Source organism: Galeopterus variegatus, unplaced genomic scaffold (genome assembly GCF_000696425.1).
Source record: "Galeopterus variegatus unplaced genomic scaffold, G_variegatus-3.0.2 Scaffold2573, whole genome shotgun sequence".
NCBI classification, from domain to species: Eukaryota; Metazoa; Chordata; class Mammalia; order Dermoptera; family Cynocephalidae; genus Galeopterus; species Galeopterus variegatus.
The window spans coordinates 106,174-121,454 of record NW_007728684.1 but is presented as its reverse complement, the minus strand read 5'-3'; positions in this window follow the sequence as shown (position 1 = coordinate 121,454).

Genomic DNA, 15,281 nt, shown 5'->3' with positions numbered 1-15,281 from the left:
AACTATCACAGAGGACTCTGCAAACCCACCCCCTTGCACAGAGGCCATCGCAAGAAATACACAGAAATACTTCTGTAAGGACGTCTGCCCAGCCACTGTCTGTCCAGCCTTGGACCAGAGTCACCTTGTTATTGATCCTTGTAGCCAAGGAAACAGTCATCATCTTTCCTTTAAAACCCTCTGTCTGCGTTCACCTCCCTGAAGATGCACACAGTATGCACCACAGCATGCCTGTTCCCTTGGCAACGCTCTATTCCAGATTACACTCGTTATTCTTTTAGAGAGCCTCCCTCTGTTATTGGTTGACACTTCCTAAGAGCACCCAAATCAGCACCCCGGTGGCCTGCTCCCCCACCCTTGGCAGCCGCCTTCCATTTCAGGGGTTCACCTCCTTGAGTCACCACCTTAACATTTCAAATCAAAGGCTGAGACAACAATTTCACGACATTTCAAGTTTTGTGCAGATTCTTCCTGTCAAAGTATTCAGAGCAAATGTACACAAGGCACATACATCATTTCATGTCCCAGAATGTCATTACAACTCCAGTTTTCTTCCCAATAATACTGCAGTACAGTTAATTCCTCATTTAAAAACAATAAGGTCTTAACAGCAAAGAATTGTAATTTTGTAAGTCTGCATTCATAGTGACATTCTGGCTTGAACTTGCCTGAGGATGCTTAACTTTGTCATTCTGTTTTTCAAGAACTAAATGAAAAAACAAAATACCAAAGGGCCTGGAGCTCAGTAAAACTCAGCGCTGACTCCAGAGACCCTGGGACAGATGGCAGTGGGAGGGAGGCATGCCCCTGCCAGGCCGCTCAACACTGCTACTGGACAATCCGATTTTCTGGGTCATTTTGTGATTATTGCCCTAAGGGGCAACTAGAATAAAAATATTATTTGTGTCTCATTTTGAAATAAATTGTCTTTTCCTTTTCTCTTTTATGAGGCAGGTCCCTTTATCCAGAATCCTATGTGGATATTAATGCCATTCCCTGAGGAAAATAAAGTTGTTTCCTAAATCAGCTGCATACCTGCCACTAAACATCTGGTTTCTAGCATTGCACCTGTGAATGGTATTTTTTAAAATAACTTGAGAGACTTGGGGGCAGCAGGTACCATGATCAGGTGCTAGCCCCACAAACAAAAGTTCCAAAAATTTTATAATGTGAGAGATAAAAACTAGAGATCTATAAATTGTCTAAATGACAATAATACTATGTATGATAAAATAACTTGTGGCAATGAATTTTTTAAATCTGTGCTGAACTGCGTTTGAAATTCCGACCAACTGTAGAAATCGATTTGCAGCTTTTATCAGAGGCGGGAGACATAGAAAGATGGGATGAAAACGGCACGAGGAAGACCCGCCACCACACTACGCCTCCCCTTTCTCTGGCCAAAGTCACCTGCTCAGGTAACTGCCTCTGTCCCGAATCATCTGCTTTTCGTGTCACTAAAAGTATAATATTCATGAAAAGTAAATGCAAATGAACAGCTGTAAATTATTAATAATAAGGACATAGGAAATAAAAATTAGTCAAGTGTTAGCTTTATTTCCAGAAAAGGAGGGAGTTCATTCCATAAATCAATGGTTCGCATAAGAAAGCCACTGCCAGAAGAATGACAGAATAAACTATTAAGCAGGTGGTTTATGAAAAATGTAGAAAAGAACAGGGAAATCATTTGCACTCTGACTCGCAGGACTCACTGAGCTAACTTGGTTCGACTTCCGATATTGTTCACAGCTTAGTAGAGGCAGCCAGGGCAGGCCAGGAGACCCTGGCTTTGACGACAGTTCAGACAGTCTTTGCTGAAGCTCAGGTAAGCGAGAGGCTGACACCACACAAAAGGTTTGATGACAGACCACCAGGAGCACAAAAACGTGGCACGCCTACCTAGAACAACATCTTGTTCCAGAGGTTCTTAAACTGTCCCAAGTGCCGCCTGTGTCAGAATAATCCTGGGAATTTGTTAAAAAGGCAGATTCTGGGTCCTGGGCGAGGCCTCCTGGGTCTGGAATCTCTGACCATGATCCTGGCTGAGAATGCAGCTTCATGTACAATCCGGCTTTCTGTGTCTCACCTAAACTGCTCTTGCCAAGCCATCAGAATCTTCCACACTGCTAAATCCAGCACCAGGTTTCAGTCCTGCACAGTACTGGGCGTGATGGGTCAGCCCATCTCCCCGAAACATGCTCCTCACTGGACTCCGGACATCATACTCCCCGGGTCCCCTCCTGCCTGCCCATCCTCTGCTCCTTCCTGGGATCTTTCCTTATCTCCCTGTCTGCCAGTGTCCCTTACCCAGGCTCAATCCCTGGCTTCTTGCTCCATGTAACCACCCCCTTGGGACCCCTCCTGCCTCAGGGCTACATTATCATCTTAACACTGACAACTCTTGAATCTCAGTCTCCAGCAGAGATCTCTCCCAGAAATCTAGTGCTGGAAGATCATCTCAGACAATTGTCCTGTGTACGTGTGCACATGTGAGCATGTGTGTACATGCATGCCTATGTGTTGTGTGCACGTGTGTGTGCATGTGCGTGTGTCTGTTGAATGCATAGGAGTGTGTGTGAGTGACAGGTTTTGCTCTTATGGTGGGACACAGCTCCTTGAGGTCTCAGCTGTAGAGAGGAGTCTGTGGGAGGAAACACCCCTCAGAGCCCACACTCCACCTGTGCACTGACTGCATTGCTGCCGGGTCTTGGGTCCCTGTTACCAGCCATGCTTACACACCAATGAGTATAGGCCACTCACTACAAAAATCCTCAAGTAGCCTTCTTTCCGACACACTGGGGATCTTATTCAAGGGAACCCAGGAGGCCGAGCCATAACCGGAATTCAGATCACCTGACACTAGGACCCATGGCCCAGGCCACGCTGCTTCCATTGTGACCAGAGCCTTGGAGGTTTTTGTGAGGTGGTGGCCAATGAGGCCAGTGTCTGTTCTGCCCCTTAAACTGCCCTCTGTGTCTCAGCAAATGCATCTGCTTTGATTGCTGTGAGTGAATGTGACGTGAAATTATAGGACCAGCTGTGTGTGTCTGATCAATTTCTTAGGAAACCATTTCCACAAAAAGTTTCCTTCCATTTCTAAAGAATCTAAATAGGATCCGAGCCATTCGGTACAGCAGCTCCACAACCCATGGACACCAGGCTGGCTGTACAGTGCTTGCTGGAATCTGAGTAAAACAAAGATGGCTTTAGTGAAGAAGAATCAATCCGTCACAAAATCGTAGGAGGAAAGGGTGCAGGAGGGAGAAGATGGAAGGAGGAAGAAAAGTGCTGGAAGAAATGTCAGGATGAGAGACGGAAGCTCTGAGATCTCAGAAGTGTGGACAGAAAAAGCCCTGCTCAGCTACTCGAGATCTGTTTTCCAGCCCTGGCAATTTTCAGTGCTTGAACTAAAGATGATACATTTGACATGATGCCCTGGAGGGGGTTGGACCGTGCAGGGATGTGGCCCAGCTCCCTTCCTCGCCCATCCTGGGATGTTGCTGGGCCTCAGTGCACGAGAGTGGTGCCGGCAGTGACCCCACACGAGGACAGCGTGTGCGGAAGGGCTGTAGCCGAGGGCTCGCTGTCGCCTTCGGGAAGAAGTCCCGCTTACCCGTTCCCTACAGCCTCTGGGAAGTCAACCTGGGCTGAACCTAAGATCCTTATGACCCAGCCACACACATGAAGCGAGAGAGGAAGAGGAGGTGAAGTTAATGAAAACAAGCCCTGGCGTGTGCCTTCTCTCTCTTCTCTTTCTATCCAACCTCAGATTCTGCCTCTACCTTCCCCCCCACCCCTATTAATTCTGGTTAATAAGACAAGATGAAACCCCCCCACCACTGTTTCTGTCTTTCTTGACCCCCACTCCCTGGTGTTCCCCTCAAATTATTTTCCCTTCCATTATTTCAAGAGCCTTTGATCTCCTGGTATTTTTATAAATCGCAGTCTATGCAAATTGGACTCCAAGCTGTGATTATAAAGGGTAGCAGGCAGATGGAGCATGGTTTCTGCAGGGGCCTCCTTCCCACAGAAAAGACGTGCAAAGGGTGGAGAGCTGGGGCTCCCTGCAAACACCCAGGCTCCCAACCACTGATTCTAACAAGTTTCCTCCAGCCTTAACCTCCCTGAGACAGCAGCACGCCGTGAAATGCTGACTGCGGTGATGTAACTGAGGGCTTGAGGTCCTGGCATCTATCTGGATGTGGTGTGTTAGGTGTAGGCTCTAAATAACAGCTCACTGACCCCTTCCACCTCATCTCAAGAATTATCTTCAACAATGTGCATTATAAAGATTTGCATTATAAAGAGTCACTTCTAACCCAAGGGGATGATAACGTAGTTATCTACTGATATGAATTTGTTGAGATGCCCTGCACGATCTCCAAAGAGCCCCCAAAGCTGGAGTGGCTGGAGAACGTGAGCACGTGAGGTCAAGCCACAGAGAAGATTCCTGTGGAACAAACAACTTTCTATGGCAACGTCTGTTCTAGACAGTAGGAAGAGTGCCAAAGAGGGTTAAATAAGTCTGCATTCTTCAGCACAACTTCAAAAATGTCACCGAGTAAAAGCCCACCGAGGGTAGTGGAATGACAGGGTGCATGCCTGGTGTGCTCCGAATAGGACGTTATTCCTGCTAACATCATCCTGACTTGGAAAATCAGAGCTTTCTAGTTCCCTTGCTCATACTCAGAACTCCTTTGGCTTTGTGATGTATAGTGTAAAACTGCACCAGAGATAAGAGAAAACTGATAGCACAGACACAAATGAAAAGCCTACATCATGATAAACGACGTGATCAATACAATTGAGGAAATTACAGTCACATCCCTGTTAGATCCACCAGGACAGAGTTCCTGCTTTTTAATCAGAAAATGTAACTTCTCTGGATATCATCTTCTCCCAGACTCAATGATCTACATATTTCTAATGTAATATCCTAGTTCCTTTTCAAAATCAACATTTGGGTAAATGTTTGATAAACACCTCTATCAGAATAAGCTGTTAATGGTGGTGACGATTCTGACAAGGCAGGATGAAGAACTGCTGAACTAACTGAGCTGGAAAGAAAAAGCCATCAGAGGAGCACCTGGTTGCGGGAAGTGTGCGACGGGGACTCTTCACTAGCACTGAGTGATTTCTCTGTTTTGAGTACTGGGCAAAAACGGTGGGGGCTGTGTCAACACCTGTTAGAAGGACACTGGGCTGGGAGTATGAGAGGCTGGTGACAACTGTTGCCCTCTCCAACCAGTAGAGAAGGGAGAGCACACCAGGGACGACTGAGGGAACAGCACCACTAACAACAGCTATTTAGGGAAAGGCAATTTGGATTTGGTAAAGAAAAAGTCCCTCAGGTAACAGATTTTTTTAAATGACCCAATAAATAGTTATCAGAACTGGCTGGTATGTTGGGAAAGTTCTTGTCCTTGGAATGGTCGTGTTTGCCCCCACCCCGGGATGGTCATTTGGCATCATGTTTGCAATCTGGATAAGAGCAGGCAAAGCAAAACCCTCAGGCTGCAGATAAGGGTGAATTATTCAAGCAGGTAGCATCTCAGCAATGGGAATAATCACAAAAGGCTCCTAAGAGTCCACTTGGGTGGAGAGAATGAAGCGCACGGTTTAACATGTGCAAGGATGCAGCAGGATGGCATGTTTTTGGGAAAACAATAGTTCTGCCTCATAAAGAATTTTATGTTAATCATGACAGAGAGAAGTCAGCCACAACACAGGAAAGGCTCTACAGAGCCCCTGAGTCCATGTTGTAGAAAAAGACATGCCACTGAGAATCAAAAAGCACACGATCTTGCAGGGCAGACCACAAGCGCTGCTCAGAAAATGTTCTCTCCTTCTGCACACACAGCCCACAGGCCACCAAGAGCATAATGTGCCCACACCTTCAGACCCAAGGGCCTCACTACTCAGAATTAATCAAAGTCTTGCAGGGCAGACCACAAGCGCTACTCAGAAAATGTTCTCTCCTTCTGCACACACAGCCCACAGGCCCCCAAGAGCATAATGTGCCCACACCTTCAGACCCAAGGGCCTCACTACTCAGAATTAATCAAAAAATTTAAATATGGAAAGCTGTTTGCTACAATATTATTTATAAAGAGTGAAGAAATGGGAAATAATCCTAATGTCCAGCAAGTGGGAAGAATTAAGAACATTGTGATATACCCACCAAATGAAAGTTTGTGCAGTCTTTAAAAGTGATTGTGCCATTTACAATCATTCCAGAATAATGAAATACTTAGGCATAAACTAACGAAATACGTACAGTATCTGTGTGCTGAAAATTACATAACACGGCTGGAAGATGTCAAAGCTCTAAACAAATGGAGAGACATGCCATGCTGATGAGCTGGAAGACTCAGCCTGGTAAAGATATTAACTGTTCACAAACTGATCTGTAGGCATAACACAGTTCCCATCAAAATCTGGCCAAGGCATTTGTAGAGGTGGATAGTCTTATTCCATAATTTATATGGAAGAGAAAAAAGACCTACAATAGCTAAAACAATTTTGAAAAATAATAAAGTGGGAGGAATCATTGTATCGATGTTAAGGTTTACTACATAGCTCCAGTAATCGAGACAGTGTGCTATTAGAGAAGGACAGACACACAGATCAGTGGGACAGAATAGAGAACCCAGAAATAGATGCATTCCAATATACCCAACTGATTTAACAAGGGTGAAAAGCAGTTCAATAGAAAAAAGATAGCCTTTTCAACAAATGGTGCCAGAACACTGGCCATTGACATCCATAGACAAACACACACGCGATTTAATCTAACTCTCACCCCTTATACAACAAACTGAAAACGATCACAGACTTAAATGTGAATCATAAAACTGTAAAACTTTTAGAAAAAATACAGGAGAAAATCTTCAGGACTTACAGCTGGGAAAAGTTTCTTAGACATAACACCAAAAGCATAATGCACTAATGGAAAAATTGGTAAACTAAACTTCATCAAAACTTAAAATGTTTGCTTTGCAAAGACCCCGTTAAGAGGATGAAAAGACAAGCTATAGAGTGGGAGAAAATACTTGCAAAGCACACACCTGACAAAGGTCTTGGATCTACAATCTACAAGGAATTCTCAAACGTTAACAACAAAATCAAACAATCCAATTAGAAAATGGGCAAAAGAGATAAAAAGACACTTCACCACAGAAGATACACGGATGACAGATAAGCACATTGTTACATAATTCAACACCATTAGTCTTTAGAGAAATGCAAAACCACCATAAAACATCATTACATGCTCACCAGAATGGCTAAAATAAAAACAACAGTGATAACATTGGTGAGGATGCAGACAGGGGGCCTCTTTCACATTTCTGGTGTGAATGTAAAAAGATGCAGCCACTCTGAAAAACAGCCTGATCAGTTTCTTATAAAACAAAACATGCTCTTAACAACACTCCCAGCCATTGCAGTCTGGGGCATTTATCTCAAAGAAATGAAAACTATATTCACACAAAAACCTGTACACAAATGTTCATAGCAGCTTTATTTGTAATACATCAACTGGAACAACCCATATCCCTTCAAAGGGTGAACAGTTAAAAAAACTCTGGTACACCATACCATGGAATACTATGCAGCTACAAAAAGAATGAACTATTTATGGACAGGCACAGGCTGTATGGGTCTCCAGAGAATTACACTGAGTGAAAAAAGCCAGTCCCAAAAGATTACACAATGTATGATTCTATTGATATAACATTCCTGAAATGCAAAATTATAGAGAAGAACAGATTAGTGGTTGCCAGAGGTGAGACATGGTGTGTGTGTGTGTGCGTGCGTGCGTGCGTGCGTGTGTGTGTGTGTGTCCACAAAAGGGTAGCCTGAGGGATCTCTGTGGAGAGGGAACAGTTTTGCATGTGCGTGCGTGCGTGCGTGCGTGTGTGTGTGTCCACAAAAGGGTAGCCTGAGGGATCTCTGTGGAGAGGGAACAGTTTTGCATGTTGTCATAACGGTACTGCCACAAATCCACACGTGATAAATTTCCAGGGAACTACACACACATATCAGTACATGTAAAAATGGGGAAATCCAAAAAAGGGCCATTGATTGTACCGAATGTCCAATTCCTGGTTTAATATTGTCCTATGGTCATGGAACTATTGGGGGAGACTAGGTGAGGGGCAGATAGGACCTCTTTGTACTGTTTTTTTTGCAGCTTCCTGTCAATCTATAATTATTTAAAAATTAAAAAAAAATTTAAGGTGATTCTCAAGTCTCTGACAATATTGAAAGAGCTTTGTTATAGGATTTGAATTAAAGAAAGCAGTAAAATAAAGTTTATGTATATTATGAATACTTGACATTTTAAAAATTGTAGGAAATATATTTATGGAAAATATTTCAAGGTATTAAAAATGATTCATTTTCTTCCCTTTGTTTTCCCAATTTCCTACACAGAAATACAAAACTTATCAAGAGGGCCCAGGCTTCTGTGTAAGGAAATCTGAAACAATAAGGCACCTCTCAGCCTGTCTGTGTGAGGTTCCATTGTCCACCCACCACTGTCATATCCAGATGCATTGAAATATGGGAATGGAAAGTTTAGGCAAAGTTAACTGCGACTTTGAAATACAAATAAGATCAAATAACTTGCTACGAGGAAAAAAAGATGGAGGCCAATAACAGAAAATAATTTGGATATCATTTCTGGATACAAAGAATAAACCCACTCACTGGTGAAAAAGAAGGACTCAGTATTTTTAAAGCTATTAAAATTTCTATACTCAACATGCAAGATTCCTCCTGTGCATTAACATGGAATTTCCAATCAGGGTACAGATGGCAAACATAAATACGCGGAATGTGACCAACAGCACAAACTTTCCAGTGTGGCAGGTGGCGCTTGAGTTCACAGATTTTTTCCTGGGAGGCGGGTGTCTGGGGGTGGGTGGTGTCAACTTACTGGAAATTGACAAACAAAAAAAACTGTTTAAAAGTGAAATTAGGGACGACTGTCTGCTACAGCTAATTAGACAACTGAGTTAAGTGGAACACATTTATTTACTCTTAAATAGTTTCATAGATATGAATACAAAGAGTTTAATTTTTTCCTGCATAGTCAATAGTAGCCATGCAGGCGAAATGAGTAGTAGTCACTTTTGCAATGTGTGTGTGTGTTGGGCTAATAATCCCTTAATCCTTGAAGAAGGCTCAGTATGAATGGTGTTTCTCTACAAAAGGCCAGGCATATACGAAATTCTTGGGGCAATGGAAGAGAACCATTTCTGTCAATACTCTCTGGTCCCAACTACTTTTTGGGTTTGCTGCTAAAAGTAGACCATCCCAATCATCCTTAGAGAAGACTGCCGATTTGGTTAGGAGTTTTGGAGGATGTGGGACATGCAGCTGCCCCGCGGGATGCACTATTTTTCCTATCCCGATGATTCTTACAAAGAGAATTCAGATAAAACCAATCATGAACGTCACAATTAAGTTTAAAACAATTTCAGGAGCTATGTGCAGATAACCTTTTACCAGTTTCCAAAATCGTTGAAATGATCAAACTTTCGGACAAAAACCTCATTTAAAGTAGTTAACTAAATAACTATCATTTCTTTTTTTTAAACCAACTTAGTTATATTTTAAAAGATTATGAAACATATTGCTAAAAGAAAAAAAATTAGATATAGCTCAGCGTTTTCAAATGGCCCCCAGCCCATCTGACATCAATTCGCCCTCTATCCCTGAGCCCACAGAATGGCCAGAGCTGGGGGAACTTGACACAAAACAATAACTCAGATGGAATTAAGCTAATTGTTGAAATCCACACATACATTGGTTTTTGACAATTTGAGCTATAAATTACAGATTTCCAAACATTCATAAGCACAGACAAAGTATTTCAAGTGAGGAGAGAAATCAAGTTAGTTTACACAGCACAGTGTCCTTTCAGGCTGTTTTTATGACACAACTTACTTCTATCAGAATTTCCACTGTTATCTGAAAACACCAAAGACTGAGAATCTATAGATTCATGGTAAAGCACACCAAAGAAACTAGCTAATTAAAATTTTAATTTGCAACAGAAGAATTTTATCTACCTAAAGTTCCTTGCTATCCACTGACCTGTGACATGGTTCAAAAGAAATCTTCCGACCTGGCAAACTTTTCTAGGAGAAACTAGGGGTCATGCATAGATTAAATACAATATCAACTTCATTATTCATTGAACCTTCCAGAAGACAAGCCACATTTTGTACTAAAGCTGTTTCATTCTCTGTTGTGTCTCTTTATCCCTAGCAAAATGACACACAGTGTTTACTCAATAAGTTATTTGTGCAAGGAACCAATGAAAACTTGGTGGAATGGTTTAAAATAGTGTATCAAACACCCTCCTATTTAGCATTCTACAGGATGCTCTGCTCAGAATGCTAGTCTGCAGAACCACTGCGTGCCATGACCTCATCAACATGATGAGAGCTGAGCCCTGGGCTTGAGAACTGCCTATACTCCCAAAGCCATTATTTGCATTATACATAATTTTTAAGTTCAAAGAAATCACATTATAAAAGTTTTTAAAGAATCTATCTTAGCTTGAGGTTTGGCAAAATGCTTCAGCCAGGCTCAACAATTCCAGGTGTCCTGTTCCACATCTGGACCATGTGCCTCACCTGTGACAGACTTCGGAGATGGTGGAGAAAATCCCAAGAGATTTCTGAAGCTCTTGTAGTAGTATACCAAAAAGTTAACTATTCATGCTAGAAAAAGTGGTTTGGAAACTTGGTTAGAAAACCCATCTGTTGAGGATACTACTCTGAATTGCTAAATAAAAGTTCCATCATTTCCGAAGCACAAAGACCAGTTCTTTTTTTAGTGGCACAGCAGGGAGAGGCCACCAACCACACATAATCCCTGGACTTTGGATGCAGCTGGTATCCTGGCAACAGCTGCAGGTGCTCGGTCACTCTCTCCACTAATTCCACAGTCAAGCTTTGACACTGATCTACTAGGCTCTATCGACAGTTTGAAATCTGAACGGTGTCTTATCATTAGCACAGGAGCACACAGATACAATATTGCTGAATTGAAAATGCTCAGGTAGGTTGAACTCGTACCCTGCAAGTATTGAGCAGCCTGGCCACTTACTCATGTTTATTCACACTTTATTTTTGGTTAAACTTCTTAATACAAGACAATGCTTAGAGGAAAAAGGATCTGTTTAAAAAGAACGACTCGTAGTGCTCATGAATAGCCAGCATCCTGGGCAGAGCAGGAAGGAACCTCAGGGATAACTCAGATAACCTAGTCCTCCCTCCCAATGCGAGGGTCTTTCTTCTCTCTCTCTTAGATGACATCCATCATTAGATGACACTGTTAGTGAGTCAAACACAGGGTACTGCTTTAAATGGACTTGGCTAATTTCTGCATCAATTACAAGCTGATACATTTTAAAAAGGAAACCGGCCTACTATCATCTGTTTTTAAATGTTTCCAAATTGCTCTTCTTTCCCAGAATGACATCTTTGGAACATTAGTGCAAATCCCTGCTGAGATTTGCATCCGTATTCTTGGATCTTCCCCAGAACTTAGCCCTGCTGAAAAACACACACGGTTGGGTCAAACTTTGTTCATGAGAAACCAGTATTTGTATCTCAAAATGAGTTCTCACCAGCAGGCTGTCCCAAAGCAATGACTGGAAATTGCACCAAACCGTGTGTGTGTGTGTGTGTGTGTGTGTGTGTGTGTGTAGCAACCGATGCAGTTCAGAAGTTCAGTTTTCAGCTACTTCTTCGCACAGAGTGACATATTTTTCTTATTATACTTGGAAGTTTTCAGATAATGGTTACTCAGGAAATTACCACTGCCCCTTTCCCACAAGTAACAGATCTGTACACTTTCACTAGTTCATGCAAATTTTCACTTATGTCAAGCCTTGTGACTAACATATTCCCAGACTGTCACACCAGCTTTATAAAGCTGAATGTGATATAAAGCCTAACCTGCCTCCTTTTGTTGTGAAACCTGGATGCAAAGAATTAACAATTGAACCAGGAGCTGCTGGCTGAATAGAAACCCAACAGGCATTTCTGTTCCATTCCATTCCTCTTCCCAGGCCGGATGTGCATCCTGTTTGGCGGAGGCAGAAAGAAGTTCTCCGGGACAACAACAACACCCTAGGTCACGAGGCCTCAGTGGATGTAAAAACTGGAGGCAGGCATGCTGGTGCTGGTGAGGACCTGAGCCTCCCTCACTTTGGTCCTGAAAGGACACAGGCACTGTGGACGTCAGATGCAGAGACCAAAACTAACATATGGGCTGAAGCAGTTTTGCTTTTGTTCTTTTTAAGAAAACAAATCTGACCTTCCATCCTTGATACTTGGAGCAGAGGAGACACACTGCCACACCAGCAACTCCAGAGCAAGTCTTAAAAGTACACAGATCACGCATGTGCTCAGGGCCTAGCCCACAAAAAAAGTCACGAGTTTTGTAAAGATAGATCGGCAATTTACAAAACCTGATTTTGTAATGCCTTTAGGGAATTATTGCATATAGCCTTTTGCCCTATGCAGCTAGAATAACATTCATTCACTAAACACCATGAAAAAATTACTGATTTCTCTTGCAATTTGGGCTCAGATATACTGTAATCACTTGAACTGGGAACATACAACCTAAGCAAATAAATTTGCTTTCATCGCAGGTACAGGGTAGGTTTCACGATGGGAAAGGGGAAGCCTCCTTCACAGTTATTTATGACCACCCCAATCACCTCTAATGCCTGAGATTTCTTTATGTTGAAAGAGGACGAAGAACCACCCTGGGCCAGAGCAGTCTCCTCACCCAGCCACGCCCCTTCACCCAGCATCCTCAGAGGCATGGGCTGCTGTCGCCTTGCTGCAGGTAAAAGTATCTTTTAGACAGACCATGGGAGAAAGAAAAAGACTAGGGAGCAGTGCATCTGGAGAAGTGACAGACACAGGTGGAGGTGATTGGGGAGTCCTGGGGTGTGACAGTGGGGGCAAATGGGTGGGGTGGTCGTTCAGCCTTCAAAGCAGGCTCAGAAGAAGACACCCCTGGCTCACTTCATTCATCTGAAGAGGGAGGCACTGGCTGATCTAACTTGGCCAACACTGACAGTAGTTTTACTTGTAAGTGAGAACCTCAAGGTGGAAGGAGGATCAAGAGGTTGACAGAGCAGCCTGCAGAGCTGGGAGCCACCCCAGATATTCTCCGAATCCTTAGAGAAGGAAATAAACTCCATACAGGATACAGAATAGGCAGATTGAGCCAAATTCTTTAAATTTCAAAGCAAAAGGTGTTCTCAGCCGACATATGAGAGGTGCACTCCAAGCTGCGTCACTTACTGACTTTGGTGAGTGGCTTGATCCCCCGTGTCTCGGTAATCGGAGATAATCACAGTATCCACACTTCATGGACTCGGTGCAGAGATGGCAGGTGGTGTTGGTAAACAGATGCTACCTGCCACTTACATGACTGTTAGTATTATCTGTATATACACATGTCTGTATGCCTACATTTGTATATATGGGCACATGTAATACACAGGAGGGGACCTCAAAAAGCCCAAGTAAAAACAGAATTAAAGGTAATATGAATCTTTTCATGAATAATCAGTGAATTTAACAAAAATCTCTATCTTTATTCTGTGAGAGAAAGATGGGAAGCTGTAATCCCCGCCCTCCAGGTGTTCAGACTCTGGAGAGGTGAGCAGATGCACAAATAATAAACATTTTTAAAACTGCAGGATGCCAAGCACTACACATGGCTTGGTCACCTGGGCAGAGCCCAGTCTGAGCTGGGAGGTTTATCCAGCGCTGGAGCCCAGGGCAGCATCGCATCATGGAAACCCACCATCTGTCACTGTGGAGGGGCTCCCAGGCACACTGGGGGACTCCACAGATGAGACATTGGAGGTGAAGGTCACAGAAGCCCTCCAGGAGCAGCAGTGGGTGGGGGTGGACGTGGTGGACAGGAGCCCAGAGGAATGGAGGCCATGGGGGCCTGCAATCTGAGTGGGGGGCTGGGAAGGTGTGACACCAGGGTGTCACATGGGAAAGGCAGGCCGAGCCAGGCCAAGGAACAGCATGAAAGGTGCTGTTTAAATTATACCAGAACTCATGAGGGTCCCCAGTGCAGGAAACTCACTTCCTTTTAGCTTTTTGGTCCAATGCACGGCAGGTGCCCGGTGTGTGGTTATGGGCGAGGGAGGATTAAAGGCGTTTGTCTGTGGACAGTGAGGATCACGGTGGCTTCCTGGGCTGCACAGACACAGCCACATTTGCGTTTCATAGTAAGGATGATCTAGAAGAATCCTCTGGTGGGAGGACCTGGAGCTGGGAGAGAGCAGGTGCTGGAGCAAAACCCCCAGGACTCCCATCTAGGGGGAGGACGGGCCGCAGAGGCAACTGCCTGTCTGCCCCTCTTTCTTCTGGCTTCACCCGATCCTGGCTTTTCCTCCCCAATTGCTGGGGCCACTGTCTTCTGTGCGATTCCCTTCCTGCACAGGCTGTTTCTTCCTTCCTGGTAATCACAGCTCTTTAAGCCGGTTTGAATATTTCGGGGATGAGCTGGGTTGGACCCATTCATATGGGCTGGACTTTTATGACAGGGTTTGCATGTTTCCCATGTTTGATATTCAAGGTACAAACGAACTTCATCTATTTGTAAATTACGAGCTTTCAACACGCAGGTAGCCGTCAGTTCTGCAAATGCTCAACCGACTAGGACCAGTTTGCAGAAACACCGGCCGGCCGGCTCGGTGGGTCACGAGCTGTGCCCCGCGCTGCGTTTCCCTTTGTTTCCGAGGAAACTGACCTTATAAATTACGAGCTTTCAACACGCAGGTAGCCGTCAGTTCTGCAAATGCTCAACCGACTAGGACCAGTTTGCAGAAACACCGGCCGGCTGGCCCGGTGGGTCACGAGCTGTGCCCCGCGCTGCGTTTCCCTTTGTTTCCGAGGAAACTGACCTTAGGGACGCGGTCTACGATCATTTCCCGGGAAAACACAAAATCCATTTCATAAGCACCTTGGTGCACTTTATCGCCCTCCCCTCTCCAGGGCTCTTCAGTGCCCCCAAACCTCTCTCCCACGTGTCAGATAGAGGACGGCCGCGACACCTGCGCCCCAGCCACGGCCGCACCCACACCCCAGCCAAGGCCGCGACACCTGCGCCCCAGCCGCGGCTGCACCCACGCCCCAGCCGAGGCCGCGACAACTGCGCCCCAGCCACGGCCGCGCCCGCACCGCAGCCCCAGGACGGCCGCGACACCTGCGCCCCAG